We start from the raw sequence: 16,506 nt of genomic DNA on the forward strand, positions 1-16,506 counted from the left end.
ATAACATGATTTTTGTGCAGAAAAGGCCGCAGGGATTCGTCCACCCATAATTTTGTGGCGAATGTAGAGACTAGAGAGACAATGTTAATTTGCGGAGAACTTGGTAGAATCCTCCAGTTCAGCAACAATGTTGAAATCGACGTTAGCATATTGGTCTTACATTAAGAATAGAGAGTAGAAAAATGGTTTATTGTTGAACAATACGTCAACCACGAGCTGGGGATGAAACCACAACACTCCCCTGTCTCGTAGGAAAAAAATGATTAAAAGTAGGATTAGCAGGGGAACAATCAAATCAGCAATATAATGTATGTTGACAATATCAAGTAAGTCGTAAATGTTGCAAACGTCAATTATGCTTTGACGGAGATTTCATCGTCATTATTTTTGCTCCTTTTTAATGCAAAATATATGACGCAGACTTTCCAACTGGCCTCGAAATACGATGCTGGCCTAGGGATACCATCTGGTCCGAGTTAAAAATCAGGACAACTTAAGTTTTGGCACAAATTTGTTCTAACATAAACTAGTAAACCGGGTGGGTGCCCGCGCCACCACGGAGAAACGCCGCGAATACAACGTGCCCACACATCATTTGTTTATCCATTTTAAATCGGCGTACGACTAGTGAGTGGTGATGGAAAACTTATCGAGACTTATCGATAATATCGATAAATGATGGTCATCGATATTATCGGTAATTTTTTGACGTTAGCGATAATTATCGATATTATAAGGGTGAGCACAAGTCAGTGCGGCTGGTTACTGGAGGAGATCCAAAAGAAGGAGACCTCACCTACCCTACCCCAGGAGTTGCTTCTGCCGCTAGGTATTTGTTGGGTGCTGCTATTTATATATTGTTATTGCTGCTAATTGTTAGGATTTGTTTGCTTTCGCAATGTGGACTTATCATTCGTAGGGATTTAAACCTACATGTCAGAAAAGGGGAAGTAAACTTACAACTAACTTAATTGCTAACTTATTGGCTATAAAGAGAGCTTATCGTAGCAATTGAAGATTGCAACGATTTTTGTCGAAAATTGTTAAGAATTTTATTTGACATAGCTTCTAATGGTTCAACACCAGTAAGTCTATGTAATTCGAGCGTACCAAACCAAGGAGGACGCTTCAAAATCATTTTCAGAATTTTATTCTGAATCCTTTGAAGCGTTTTCTTCCTTGTTGAACAGCAACTTGACCAGATCGGTACAGCATAAAGCATTGCTGGTCTAAAAATTTGTTTGTAAATCAAAAGTTTGTTCTTTAAACAAAGTTTAGAACTCCTGTTAATGAGAGGATATAAACATCTCGTATATTTGATGCACTTGGCTTTTATACTCTCAATGTGCTCTTTGAAAATAAGTTTTTTTATCATAAATAAGTCCCAAGTACTTAACCTTGTCAGACCAACAAAAAAGTAGGAGGGTGGTATTCAAGACACGACCGCATGACGTTGACTACCGTATTCTTATAAAAAAAAATATTCCATTGAAGCAAATAGTAGAGGGAATTGCAACGCTTCTTTTACAAAACTTCTGTAACAAAATTTCGAGGCACCAAAAGGTACCAGTTGCCGATTATTCACGTTTACTGGTTAGTCCGTTCAGAATTCCAGCCATTTTAGTATTTTGCAGTAGCCATTTATTACTAACAGCCACCAGCATAACGGGTGAAACCGGCACGAGATGACCGGTACTATTTTGTCTTCCCTCCTTTCAGCTGCTAACACCTAGCGCTGTCGTGAAATTAACATCAACACAAACATGCATTTTTGCAAGGTTTTTTGACGTTGACTAACGTCTATATCGAAGTTAGGCCCCTGAATTTAAAAATCTAGTAATTCAACCAGGGAAAACCAGAGAAAAGTGGTCAGGTTTTGAGCGCTTATTTTGCAGTCATCTATAATCAGGTTTTCGAGGTTTTGGCATCAATCGATCAGAAATTCTTTTACGGTTAAATTTATGTAACAAAAACAAACTATTGTTTGAGATACACTATTGAAAAATTGGTAATTAATATCGATTGTCTAAATCATACCGCGCAGCCAATCACTACCTCTCTTCCCAAGCACAGTCGACACTAACGGATACAATCGATCCGACTTTGTTGTTATTGTTGTTGTCACTTTCTGTTTCCGATGTTTATGCTGCTGCTAGTGGAAAAAACCTTGCAAATATGCATCTTTTTGTTGGTGTTAATTTTACGACAGCGGCCGGCGCCCCATCATTCTGATTCCAAAACCGCACCAGTGACATGCGGACGCTAGGTGATAGCAGCTGAAAGGAGGAAATACAAAATAGTACCGGTCATCTCGTGCCGGTTTCACCCGTAATGCTGGTGGCTTTAGTAGTAAATGGCTACTGCAAAACACTTAAATGGCTGGAATTCTTGACGGACTAACCAGGAAACTATAATCGGCAACTGGCACCTTTTGGTGCCTCTAAATTTTGTTACAGAAGCGGCAAATTGAATTTTCTGTTTTACCAAATGATGCTGCTAGCGGAAAAAACCTTGCAAAAATGCATGTTTGTGTTGGTGTTAATATTATGACAGCGGCCGGCGCAGCTTTCAAGAAACATTTGTCTCTACCATTCCATCATCAATGTAGCCCCTCCCTTTTTCTAATTATCTGACGAAGCCTTGGTATAAAACGTATCGTTCGAACATTTCACCCCATCAGTTTCATTATTTAACCGTACCGGGTACATACCGACGCTCGGTGTTAGCAGCTAAAAGGAGGAAAAACAAAATAGTACCGGTCATCTCGTGCCGGTTTGACCCGTGATGCTGGTGGCTACTGCAAAATACTAAAATGACTGGAATTCTGGACGAGAATAATCGGAAACTGGTACCTTTTGGAGCCTCGAAATTTTGTTACAGAAGTTTTGTAAAAGAAGCGTTGCAATTCCCTCTACTATTTGCTTCAATGGAATATTTTTTTTTTTAAGAATACGGTAGTCAACGTCATGCGGTCGTGTCTTGAATACCACCCTCCTACTTTTCCGCTAGCAGCAGCATTTTGTAAAACAGAAAATTCAACTAACCGCTCCTATTATAAAACTGCGAGGCACCAAAAGGTACCAGTTGCCGATTATTCTCGTTTACTGGTAGTCCGTCCAGAATTCCAGCCATTGTAGTATTTTGCAGTAGCTATTTATTACTAACAGCCACCAGCATCACGGGTGAAACCGGCACGAGATGACCGGTACTATTTTGTTTTTCCTCCTTTTAACTGCTAACACTGAGCGTCCGTATGTATCCGGTACGGTTTAATAATGAAACTGATGGGGTGAAATGTTCGAACGATACGTTTTATACCAAGGCTTCGTCAGATAATTAGAAAGAAGGAGGGGCTACATAGATAATGGAATGGTAGAGACAAATGTTTCTTGAAAGCTGCGCCGGCCGCTGTCGTAATATTAACACCAACACAAACATGCATTTTTGCAAGGTTTTTTCCGCTAGCAGCAGCATTTGGTAAAACAGAAAATTCAAATAGCCGCTTCTGTACCAAAATTTCGAGGCACCAAAAGGTGCCAGTTGCCGATTATAGTTTCCTGGTTAGTCCGTCCAAAATTCCAGCCATTTAAGTGTTTTGCAGTAGCCATTTACTACTAAAGCCACCAGCATTACGGGTGGAACCGGCACGAGATGACCGGTACTATTTTGTATTTCCTCCTTTCAGCTGCTATCACCTAGCGTCCGCATGTCACTGGTGCGGTTTTGGAATCAGAATCAGCCGCTGTCGTAAAATTAACACCAACAAAAAGATGCATATTTGCAAGGTTTTTTCCGCTAGCAGCAGCATAAACATCGGAAACAGAAAGTGACAACAACAATAACAACAAAGTCAGATCGATTGTATCCGTTAGTGTCGACTGTGCTTGGGAAGAAAGGTAGTGATTGGCTGCGCGGTATGATTTAGACAATCGATATTAATTACCAATTTTTCAATAGTGTATCTCAAACAATAGTTTGTTTTTGTTACATAAATTTAACCGTAAAAGAATTTCTGATCGATTGATGCCAAAACCTCGAAAACCTGATTATAGATGACTGCAAAATAAGCTCTCAAAACCTGACCACTTTTCCCTGGTTTTCCCTGGTTGAATTACTAGATTTTCAAATTCAGGGGCCTAACTTCGATATAGACGTTAGTCAACGTTAAAATAACCCCATTCATCTTGACAACGTAATTATTGTTTGGCTTGAGGAAAAAAGCCCTAGGCTTATGCGGAAAAATTATCATTTGAGTTTTAGAAGCATTGGGAGAGATTTTCCACTTTTGCAAGTAGGAAGAAAAAATATCTAAACTTTTCTGCAATCGACTGCATATGACACGAAGACTTTTTCCTTTTACGGAAATGCTTGTGTCATCGCAGAACAATGACTTTGTGCATCCTGGAGGCAAATCAGGAAGATCTGAAGTGAATATGTTGTACAGGACTGGACCCAAGACTGAACCTTGAGGTACACCTGCTCTGACAGGAAATCTATCAGATTTTGAATTCTGATAGACAACCTGCAGAGTTCGATCAGTAAGATAATTTTTTAAAATTTTGATTAGGAAAATTAAAAGTTTGCAATTTCGCAATCAAACCTTTATGCCAAACACTGTCGAATGCTTTTTCTATGTCTAAAAGAGCAGCTCCAGTGGAATAACCTTCAGATTTGTTAGCTCGTATCATATTAGTAACTCTGAGCAATTGATGAGTTGTGGAATGCCCATGGCGAAATCCAAACTGTTCATTTGCAAAAATTGAATTTTCGTTGATGTGTGACATCATTCTGTTAAGAATAATTCTCTCAAACAGTTTACTTATTGAAGAAAGCAAACTGATTGGTCGATAACTTGAAACATCAGCTGGGTTCTTATCCGGTTTTAAAATTGGAGTAATTTTTGCATTTTTCCATAATTTGGGAAAATGTGCAATTTTGAAGCAGCAATTGAAAATTTTCACTAAAAATTCCATTGTGCTCTCAGGGAGATGTTTGATTAGTATATCAAAGATTCCATCGTCACCAGGTGCTTTCATATTTTGAAATTTTTAATAATTGATTTAATCTCATTCAAGTTAGTTTCAATTATTTTTGCAGGTAAAAAATTCTGTGGTGAAATTAAATCAAATTGACGTGTGACTTCATTTTCAATTGGACTCACAACATTCAAATTAGAGTTATGAACACTCTCAAACTGCTGAGCAAGTCTTTGAGCCTTTTGTTCATTGGACACAAGAAAACGTTCACCATCTTTTAAAACTGGAATAGGCTTTGAAGGTTTCTTAAGAATCTTCGACAGCCTCCAAAAAGGTTTTGAATATGGTTTCAATTTTCCAACTTTGGTCTCAAAATTTTGATTTCTCAAAAGACTAAATCTATGTTTAATCTCTTTCTGTAAATCTTTGTAAATAGTTTTAAAAACAGGGTCATGAGAACGTTGATATTGACGTCTGCGGACATTTTTCAAACGAATTAGAAGTTGAAGATTTTCGTCAATTATTGATGAATCAAATTTCACTTGAGCCTTTGGAACAGAATAATTCCTGGCATCAACAATTGCACATTTTAATGCTTCCAAAGCGGAATCAATATTCACTTCGTTTTGCAAATCAAGCTCATTATTGAAATTTCTCTCAATATGAGTTTTGTATCTTTCCCAATTAGCCTTATTATAATTAAAAACAGAGCTCATAGGGTTTAAAACTGATTCATGTGATAAAGAAAAAGTTAATGGAAGATGGTCAGAATCAAAGTCAGCATGAGTGATCAAATGTAGTGATTTGATCTGTTAGCACCAAATCAATTGTTGAAGGGTTTCTTACAGAAGAAAAGCATGTAGGACTATTCGGAGACAAAATAGAATAGTATCCTGAAGAACAATCATTGAATAAAATTTTGCCATTGGAATTACTTTGAGAATTATTCCATGAACGATGTTTAGCGTTAAAATCGCCGATTATAAAAAATTTCGAACGATTTCTGGTGAGTTTTTGTAAATCACCTTTAAAATAATTTTTGTGCTCGCGTGTGCATTGAAATGGTAAATATGCTGCGGCAATAAATAAAATCCCAAGTTCAGTTTGAACTTCAATTCCCAAAGTTTCAATAACTTTCGTCTCAAGATGGGGAAGAGCACGATGTTTGATTCGGCGATGAATAACAATTGCAACTCCACCGCCGGAACCCTGAATCCTATCATATCTATGAACCACGTAATTGGGATCATATTTTAATTTTATGTTAGGTTTCAAAAATGTTTCAGTAATAATTGCAATATGCACATTATTTACTGTTAAAAAATTAAAAAGCTCATTCTCATTGGCCTTCAATGAGCGAGCATTCCAATTTAATATTTTAATTGTTTTATTTAAAATCATTGCTAAATTTTATATTAGAAACAATTATAATAGTAAAATTTGTGCCTATTTGAATGGCTTCGTACATTGATTTTGCCTGCAACATGGCGTTCATAAGATCGAACATTGCCTGTTGCAAAAAAGAAAGTTTACCTGCCGTAATAGGCCCCAGGCAGTTGACATTAGAAAAAATATTTTCGGCAGCAATATTAGCTGGAGTAATAGGTGTACAATTATTTTCTAGCGTGTTTTGCTTACCCATATTAACGGCCATTTCGAACTGCCAACACTAGGCGGTATAATGTTCGAACTACCTGTAACTTGAGCATAAGTTAAACGGGTATGCAAAGGAGTAGGTAAACTATGCGTCACTGGTACGCTTGGAGAATTTTGTTTTGAATTTTGTTTACCTTGCCTTGCCTTAACAATTGCTAAACGTGCTGGGCATTGATAAAATTCCGACATATGGTTGCCGTTACAATTAGAAAAGCGAAAATTTTTACTCTCTTTCACAGGACATGTGTCCTTTTTGTGAGAAGAGTCTCCACAAATGAGGCATTTTTGGTCCATGTTACAAAACTTTGAACCATGGCCATAACGTTGGCAAACACGGCATTGGGTGATATCAAATATCTTAAAATAACAATATAGTTCACTCTCGAATTCCCCATATATTTCCGTGGAGACAGACAGGGAACACCCCCTCTTGTGGTGAAAAAGGTAACTAAACTCATTGCACAGTGGTACAGTAAGGCAATTTAGGCGGACATGAGCTTTTCGTTGCGATTTTGGTTTGCGGTTTAAAGTTATAGTTTTTGTAAAAAGTTGTTTCTTATACATAGTCCTCTATTTATGTGCAAATGAAAATTAGGGTGGTCCTAAAATCAACGAAATAAAAACAAACTAACTTGTTTTCATTTGCATAAATAATTGTAAACATTCTTTGGCAAACTTGTAGATCAACTAATTCTAAGTAACTTTGTAAAAAAACCTTTTTGTAGACATTAAATTTGGTTTCCAAAAACAGTCTTTTCGCTCTATTTTTTCAATTCAAATTTAAAAACAAAGTTTTCTTCGGTAACTTCAATCAAAAATACGCCAATTTTGACGAAAAAACATTGTCGATATATTGTACAGATGAAGAGTTTACACTATTTCTATTTTAAAAATAGGCCCTTTTAAAATATTGATGTCTCCGTTTAGGGCAAACATAAATAATATTTTTTGGTATCATTTGAAAGAACAAATATTGTATAAATGTTGTGAAGAAATACCGAAAGTTGCTTAAAATTAGTTGATCTACAACTGTGCCGATGAATGTATACATTTATTTTTGCGAATAAAAAAGTTAGTTTTTTTTATTTAGTCGATTTCAGGACCACCCTAATTTTTATTTGCACATAAAAAATAGACTAAATATAAGAAACAAGTTCTTAGAAAAAAATTTTACTCTAAAATCGCATCGAAAAACTCATGTCCGCCTACATACATCACTGTATCACTGTGCATTGTTGTTGAATTTCTGTGAGCGTGTGTCATTCTCACACACGAAACTGAATTTACTCAATTTTAGATTTAGTTTACTCAATTTCATACTTTCACAGAAAAAAATATGTTGTAGATTCCGTGCGTATATTGTTTGTATGTAAAACTAACGCCATTCCGGGAGTTAAATATTGATAATATAATAGATGAAGCTTATCGAGGCACGAAGGAGAAATATTCAAATAATCAGGCCACGACGTGTAAATGGTAAACCAATCCCAAGTTGCTATAGACGTGGTTCCCTGTGTAACTTCACTAGCTCAGATCACGGGATAGCAACTACGAAATGTGCGGCCGTCAAGCTCAAGCTCAATAATCAGGCCACGAAGTGTACAATTAAATGAATGTTTCAATTACCTCGTGGAAAAGATAAAAGGAGAAACCGCATAATGGTTGTCAATAGTCGTATATGGTTGTTGTGCAACTTTTAGCTCAGATAACACTTGAATGTTCTATCAATTTAACAATTTAAGTATGGATACATATAATGTTGTAATTGGTTTAAAAGCTTTATTATATTATATATAAAAGATATTCAACAAAACAAACATAATTAGTGATAACAACTGTTATGCAAAAACTATTATTTAATGTTTAGTTTTCTTCGTTTTGAAAGTATTTTTTGTTTTTTTTATCCCTCCGAATTTTTTGCTCTCGAGTTCTATTCATCACTTGCTTTAACCAGCATATTTATGTATTTACTAGCTGACCCGGCAAACTTCGTCCTGCCTATTTTTGTGTTTAATTTAATAATTCTCAACATTTCAAATTCATTGATTTCTTGCGGTTTTATCGGAATGACAACAACCTCGACTTTTGCCTTTAGTACATCACCTCTATTCCGGAAACACTCATATTGGGAGGTATTCAGTTATTTTCGTTGTTTTCCAGAAACTGAAAGTGGTCATCTTCGAATTCAAGATGGTGTCCAGGGTCAATGCTTGGCTTCTATACAATATTTCGATTACGGAAATATTCATATGCAGTAGTATTCGGCTGTTTCCCAGAAGTTGCCATCTTACAATTCAAAATGGTGTCTGAGCCCATAATACCCATAATGAGTGTTATTTGGTCTTTTGCCACTGTTGTTTAGGAACCGGAAGTCGCCATATTGGATTTCAAAACGGCATTTGGAGACAATTTCTGGCCTCTGAGCATCATTCTGGTTAAAGAAACGCCCATATTTGGTTGTTTTTGGGTCATTTTCGGCAGTTTCCCAGTCACCAAAAGTCGCCATTTTACAACTCACAACTCTGTCCGAAGTCGATTTGTGGTTTCAGTGCATCATCACGATTTCGGAAATACCCATATTGGGTAGTATTTGGTCATATCTCACTGTTTCTCAGAAACCGGAAGTCGCCATCTTGGATTTCAAAATGGTATTTAGAGACAATTTCTGGCCTCTGAGCGTCATTCTAGTTAAAGAAACATCCATATTAGGTGGTATTTGGTCATTTTCGTCTCTTTTCTAATCACTGAAAGTCGCCATCTTACGATTCAAAATGTTGTCTGAGGTCGATTTGTGGCTTCAGTGCATCATAACAATCGCGGAAATACCCATATTTGGTCATTCGCCGCTGTTTTTCAGAAACCGGAAGTCGCCATCTTGGATTTCAAACTGGCATTTGGAGACAGTTTCTGGCCTCTGAGCGTCATTCTGGTTGAAAAAAAAACACCCATATTAGGTGGTATTTAGTCATTTTCAGCAGTTTTCCAGTCACCGGAAGTCGCCATTCTACAACTTGAAATATTGTCGGAGGTCGACAAACGTACAAACCTTGGAACACCACCCATGGATTGCCTCATACATAGGCGAACTTTATTATTATAAAATTTTCGGCCGAGTCCACTTCACAATAAAATGTGCATTTTTTTCAGTGTACCCATTAGGGTAATATTATTATCAAAAGTTACTCTTTTTCGCATGTCGTGTAGAACAAAATCAGAAGTGGCGCACCTAGCGGTCGAAAAGGTGACTAACGCTTCTGTCATTTTCAATTTGTCTTCATAAATTCACGTAAGTGAACTATATTGGTATTTAAGATATTTGGTGATATGCTTTTCACCTCCGCCATACTTCCTATAAATTTCCCACTTTACACGCACATTATACAAAGCATGTGCTTTTTTAAAAAAATTAAGGTTGTTAACCACATTGCGGTTAAAATGAATTAAATAATTAACAAGGGAAATTCCAGTTCTCTGACTGTTATCGCCTCGTGATTTTTGTTTCATTAGAATTACTTGGGTAGGGGCTAGGGTTTGATCGTTGGTGAGACCTTTCAATACGACCTTGAACGGCTTGGCGCTCTTCGTGTCATATGTAAAAAATTTATACATCTTTTCAGTTAAATACTGAATAAGACGATTACGACCCTTTATAGAGTCGGCTAATAAGCGACATTCGCCTCTACGACCAATTTGATAAGTAATTTTAACGTCAGAAACAAACGTTGAAAGTTCCTTTTTGAAAATATAGAATTCAGAAGAAATATTTACCACAATAGGTGGAACTTTTTCCTTTTTTAAAGAATTGACATTTTGTATAGTTTCATTACTCATAACTTCCATTTGACCAGCTTCTTGCTCAGGCAAAATATCAAGAGGACACTCGAAGTGTCAGAAAGAGATGCCTCTCTTTTCCTGAGAGCAGCGATGCGTGGTTTCTTTTTTCGTCCAGCCATTTCAGGTGATACGAAAAAAGATAAAACAAATGTTAAATTCAAAAGTAGGTAGTCTTGAGAAAGACTGATGGAAAATAACTTTCAGGTAGTCTTTAAAAGACACACTGACAAAACACAAACTTTGAAGCTATAGGCAGTCAAAGACCAGTCCACAAGCAACCGAAAAAACGTCTGATCTGTAGGACAAGACGCACTGTCATTTTCTTTGGCTTGCCAACTCTTATAATATGATGGACATGCACAGCGGCAGTCTATTGGTAATTCTCTGGTAATTGTTTAGTTTAGCTTGGAACTGTTTAAGTTTAAAGTATCTGTTACCCAACAAACAATTTTTAGTTCCACTAAAAATCCAAATCAACAAAATTGTTGCGCCAAAAAATATCCTAAGGTAGACAAAATAATTGAGATAAATAAAATTCTCTCGAATTTTAAATGACCAGAACTTTACGAAAAATGAATCAATTTTGATAACCGGTTTCATTTTACTAGAAAACAGTATTAAATTAGTATTACTTGGGAACTTGGTGTGACCAACCTACACCGAAAATGTTTCGGATTTCAAGAGTGTGTGTCAAAGTGTACATTTTTGCAACACATAGAACGTTTTAGGCAACTTAATTGTCTATCTAAAATACTTCATTTAAAAAAATCTGAGATCACCGATATTTTCTAAAATAATTTTTTGTTTTTAAAATTATATTTTTTTCAGAGTAGGATCTTTAACTCAATTTTTTATATTTTTGAAGGAAAGTTCAAATAATTTTTACTAAAATATATTGATTCATTAAAAAGGTTCAAATACAGTTGGGTTTTCTTACGCGGGGGATACATGAAAACGTGAAAAAACCTTGTTAATTCAGAAATCCGCTTGATAAACTGCTTTAATTCAAAAATTCGCGTAAAAAACCACGTTAATTTGAAAATCTGCATAAATAACCTTTTAGAGAAAAACCGCGTGAAAATAATCTGACCTTTATAAATGTTAATCCAGATAAATTTTCGAACGCAATTTTGCAAAGTTGCTTGGTTTAACAAGACCTACACACCCACAATGTTCGATTGAATTCTGCTAGAGTGCTGCAAGCTCAAAGAAAATTAGTACCCAACAGGGAAAAAACCGCCAAAATCAACACCCATACTTGATAAATACCTCGGTGATTCCTTGGCGAATTTTCAATCTTTGGCTACCAATGAACCCGAAATAAATTCTGATTTATTGACAACATATAAACCTAAGTGAAACAGAATGTCAGAAAAAGTTCTACGCGTTGCAAAAATGTACACTCACTGTTGTTAGTCTCGCTCGTAAGCGGCATGCAACACCTCATGTGAGGTTCTCGGTGATGCCGCTTTCACACTGTAGAGAATTCTCTATTCAATCTATTTCTCGTTCTTTCTTGCTCGCATTTACTCCCGAGATCATATGCACACACTCCCGTCTACTCTCCTCGTGTGTACCTATTCCCCAACTCGCGAGAACTACTAGCCGAAAACAATTGTTTCAAAATGCTTTGCGATGGTTGCATAGGGAAAAAAATGATAGGGTATCGGAATACTTCGGCAGCGGTTCGCTTCGGCTGGTTTTGCCTTAGACTGCTGTAAAAAACTTACCGAAGCAGTCCGATACCCTACACGTTACCCCACTGTCGGTGCATGAAGCTAAACCGGGAAGAAAGCATTTTCGTTTTCGAGCACAGGTTTTCAATCACTCCTAGTCGCGCAATTTTAGTCGAGTACTCCTACTCACTAGCAGGAACTCGCGTACTCTTTTACGGTAGCTGGGTAGCAATACGAAAGAGTTTGTTCGTGTCGGTGCGTGCTTGCTGCTACTCAAGGGAATGCATGAATAAGAAAGAGTATCTCCAAAGCGTGTGTGCAAAAGACTCGAGAAGCGTAACATATGTTTCGTTCTCAAGCAGAAAGGAGAAGAAAGGTTTTACTTCTCGCTCGATTTGCAACGCTCTGTACACTTTGGCGCACACTCCGGAAATCCGAATCATTTCCAGTGACCCTTGGTCACGTCCAGTTCTCAAGTAATACTAGGAAACTAGGACAGTTTTCCAGTAAAATGAAACCTGTTTTGTCAGAATTGATTCATTTTTCGTGAAGTTTTGGCCATTTAAAAATTGACAGAATTTTGCCTGCTTCAATCATTTCCCTAATTATACAACCTTCAAAATGAACTTCGGCTTGAAACTACTCCGTAAAAAGCACTCCCTGCGTAAAACCCGAAGACTTTCCAAAACAAACTGTTTAACTCTTCCGGTTGTTTGAATTTTCATTCGCAGTATCGTAAAATTTGTCATTCAAGGCCTTAACACAATGGATACGTTGCGGCTGCGCTTGCGGCAATTTGACAGTTAGCCCATACATTTACTGCCACATTGACGTCAATGCAACGCAAACGTATCCATTCTGTTTGGGCCATCACTGTCTCTGTTTTTAACAAATTTATATAGCAAAATTGCATTGGTCGAATAACGTTTGCGGAAAAAAATGGACAAAAATTGCCGATTTTTCATGGGTTTACCTTTAATCGCACTGACGAAACTACTCATGCATCATCAATCATAGTGACCCATGAGTTAGCAAAAAAAATTTGACAGCTCCATCAGTCAAACTCTAACTGTGATGGCGAAAAAAGTCAAGCTACTCCGTTCAGAAGTGTGCGCGTTCAAAGAACGGTACCCCGCCGCGTCAAAAACGGACATCGTGCGGCACTTTGTGGACGCCGGGTATGCCGGTTCTGGCATCTACAACATCTTGACACTATTGTACAACGATCAGAGCATCGAAAAAAAGCCCGGTTCCGGACGACCAACGACCCTTCGCGACAAGAAGCTTCAAAGGATGCTGAAGAGGAAAACCGAGGGAAAAGTGGCTAAATCGCTGCGTGCACTTGGCCGAGAGGTTGGTGTATGCTCTAAAACAGTGAAAAAGCATCTAGAGAACATGGACATACATGCAGGAAGCGGCAGTCCCGTCCACTGGTCTCGGAGCTGCAGGCAATGACGCAGCGACAGCGGTTGAATAAGATGGTCAAGTCGATTTTGTCCCCCACCTGCTTCCCATCGAGAATTTCTGGACAAAATTGAAGCGGAAGACCTATTCCAACAATTTTGTCGCGAAAACGGAGAAAACGCGATGTTTTGTATCGTCTCTCGAGAAGAGAACTTGTGTGTAGTGATGTCCGATTACATCTCGATTAATCGAGTTAATCGATTATCTATGAAAATAACCGAATAATTTTTAATCGATGAAGCGAAGCACCGATTATTAGATAATCGATTAGATGACCTCGATTAATGTCCGATTAGTGAAAGAATTTATGCAATAAAACTAGTAAAGCAATAAGAGCCAAGTGAAGCCCAGGTACTATATTTCAATCCTGAATACGACCTTTTGTTTTTTCCGACACGAACATACATGCGACCAGGGATGCCACATGTACAGATTAATCTGTATTTTACAGATTTTTGGCCGAAGTAACGATACAGAATCTGTATATACGGATATACAGATTTTTGTCGGAAAGTACAGATTTACAGATTATTCAAAATTGACATTCATTCTGTGCCGAACACGCATCAGTATCGGACGTGTGATCGGTGATCGCTCCGATAGAATATAAAACAAAAGACGTGTGAACAAGTGTTGGCATTGTTTGCCTGGTCGAGTGAAATAAATCCGGGTTCAAGGTCGCGCCTTTGTGCAACTGTTTCGCATCGTGACTACCAGCTGGTGCGTAAGCCGATTTGGCTGCTGGCTGAATTGTGCTACAGCAGTGGACGAGACACAAAAGAGGAAAAAGAAGAAGCCATCAGTTGACAGTGAGTTGTATCGCTGTGTGGAGTGATCTCACACCTGGCTCGCTGCTGGTGGCTGTTTGGTGCTGCTGTATTGGTGCTGCTGGCTGTAACGGCTGCAACTTCGAACGATCGGACAACCAACCTTACTGGAAGGGAGAAGTAAAAAGGTACGTGCTCTTGTCGGCGCTAGTGCGCTAGACTTAGCGGGATGGATGTAGATCCCTCGCCTCCTGCGCCACCATCCCCGAACCCCTCTGACCCTGACCCTTCTGTTACCCCCTCCCCTGTTCATTCTTCAGTCCCCCCTCGCCCCAGGCTTTACCCAGACGGAGCCCAGGGCAGCTATACTGTCTATTTTCGGCCAAATGCGGGACCGAAATCGAAACAGTTGAACCTCTTGCAGATTTCTAAAGACCTGACGAAGGAGTACAAGGGCGTGACCGAAATTTCCAAGGTCCGGCCTAACAAGCTTCGTGTCGTGGTCAGTAACCTGAAAGAGGCCAACGATATAGCTTGCTCTGAGCTCTTCACACGCGAGTATCGCGTTTACATACCCGCACGAGACGTGGAGATTGACGGTGTCATAACCGATTCGAGTCTGTCTGTCGAGTGTATATTGAAAAGTGCCAAAGGGTGCTTTAAGAACAAAACCTGTCCCGATGTAAAGGTGCTCGACTGCAAGCAATTGCGGTCAGCATCGATCATCGGTGGCAAAACAGTGTACACCCCGTCAGACTCGTTTCGAGTTACGTTCGCCGGGTCAGCGCTACCAAGCCACGTCTCGATCCACCGGGTTCGTCTCCCTGTGCGATTATATGTGCCTCGCGTCATGAACTGCCTGAATTGTAAGCAGTTAGGCCACACCGCCGCCTACTGCTGCAATAAGGCACGTTGTGGCAAGTGTGGGGAGAATCATGCGGATGATTCCTGCAGTAAAAATGCTGAAAAATGCATTCACTGTGGGGAGAGTCAGCATGAGCTCTCGACATGTGCGGTGTACATGCAGCGCAGGGATAAAATAAAGAGGTCTCTCAAAGAGCGTTCGAAGCGTTCTTACGCTGAGATGCTGAAGAAGACCGTTACCACTTCTCCCATTACATACATCAAACCCTTATGATCTGTTGTCCTCTGATGAAACCGATTCTGACGATTCACCAGCGGGAACATCTTACGCCAATCCTGGGGAGTCTAGAAAGAGGAAAAATATTTCCTCTCCTAAACTTCCCAGAAAAGGTCCTAAGGTTTCCCAAAGTGAAATGAAAGTTACAAGCAAACCAAACAGTGCTGCGGAAAAACCGAAGCAAACTCCTCCTGGGCTTGCAAATTTAAAGTCCCAGAAGGAGTTCCCAGCACTGCCAGGAACATCTTAAACCCCAGTTGTTCCTTTTGCACATCCAGTTGATGAAACAAACTCTGGATTAGTGAAATTTTCTGACATTGTGGACTGGATTTTTGAAACTTTCAATGTACCCGATCCAATTAAAATTTTTCTTACAGCATTTCTCCCAACAGTTAGATCATTTTTGAAGCAGTTGACTGCCCAATGGCCCCTCCTTGCAGCGATTGTATCCTTCGATACCTAATTCAACTGCGTATATGAAGTATTCTATCTCTGTCTTACAGTGGAATTGTAGAAGTATTTTACCAAAAATTGATTCATTTACAGTTTTAATAAATAGAAACAAATGCGATGCATTTTCCCTTTGTGAAACTTGGCTTACTTCAAATATTGATCTCAACTTCCATGATTTTAATATTATTCGCCTTGATCGAGACACCCCATATGGAGGAGTACTGTTAGGGATTAAAAAGTGCTATTCTTTCTATCGTATTAACCTCCCCTCGATTCCAGGCATCGAAATTGTCGCATGTCAAATGACAATACAAGGTAAAGAGCTTTGTATTGCCTCAATGTATATTCCTCCCAGAGCACAGGTTGGGCAACGGCTGCTCTTTGATTTAATAGAACTTCTTACCTCGCCACGTTTGATTTTGGGAGACTTCAACTCTCATGGTGTGGCTTGGGGTTCCCCCTACAATGATAACCGCTCCTCTTTAATCTATAACCTTTGCGATGACTTCGACATGACTATTTTAAGCAACGGTGAAATG

The 16,506-nt window shown here is 38.6% G+C and overlaps 1 protein-coding gene across 3 annotated transcripts in view; it reads right to left on the reverse strand.

The window, feature by feature from the left end:
- Positions 1-16,506, reverse strand: part of LOC129720852 (nucleoside diphosphate kinase 6) — a 124,005-nt gene that overhangs the window by 85,856 nt on the left and 21,643 nt on the right. The gene's annotated exons all lie outside the window — the stretch shown is intronic.

Source organism: Wyeomyia smithii, chromosome 2 (assembly GCF_029784165.1).
Source record: "Wyeomyia smithii strain HCP4-BCI-WySm-NY-G18 chromosome 2, ASM2978416v1, whole genome shotgun sequence".
NCBI classification, from domain to species: domain Eukaryota; kingdom Metazoa; phylum Arthropoda; class Insecta; order Diptera; family Culicidae; genus Wyeomyia; species Wyeomyia smithii.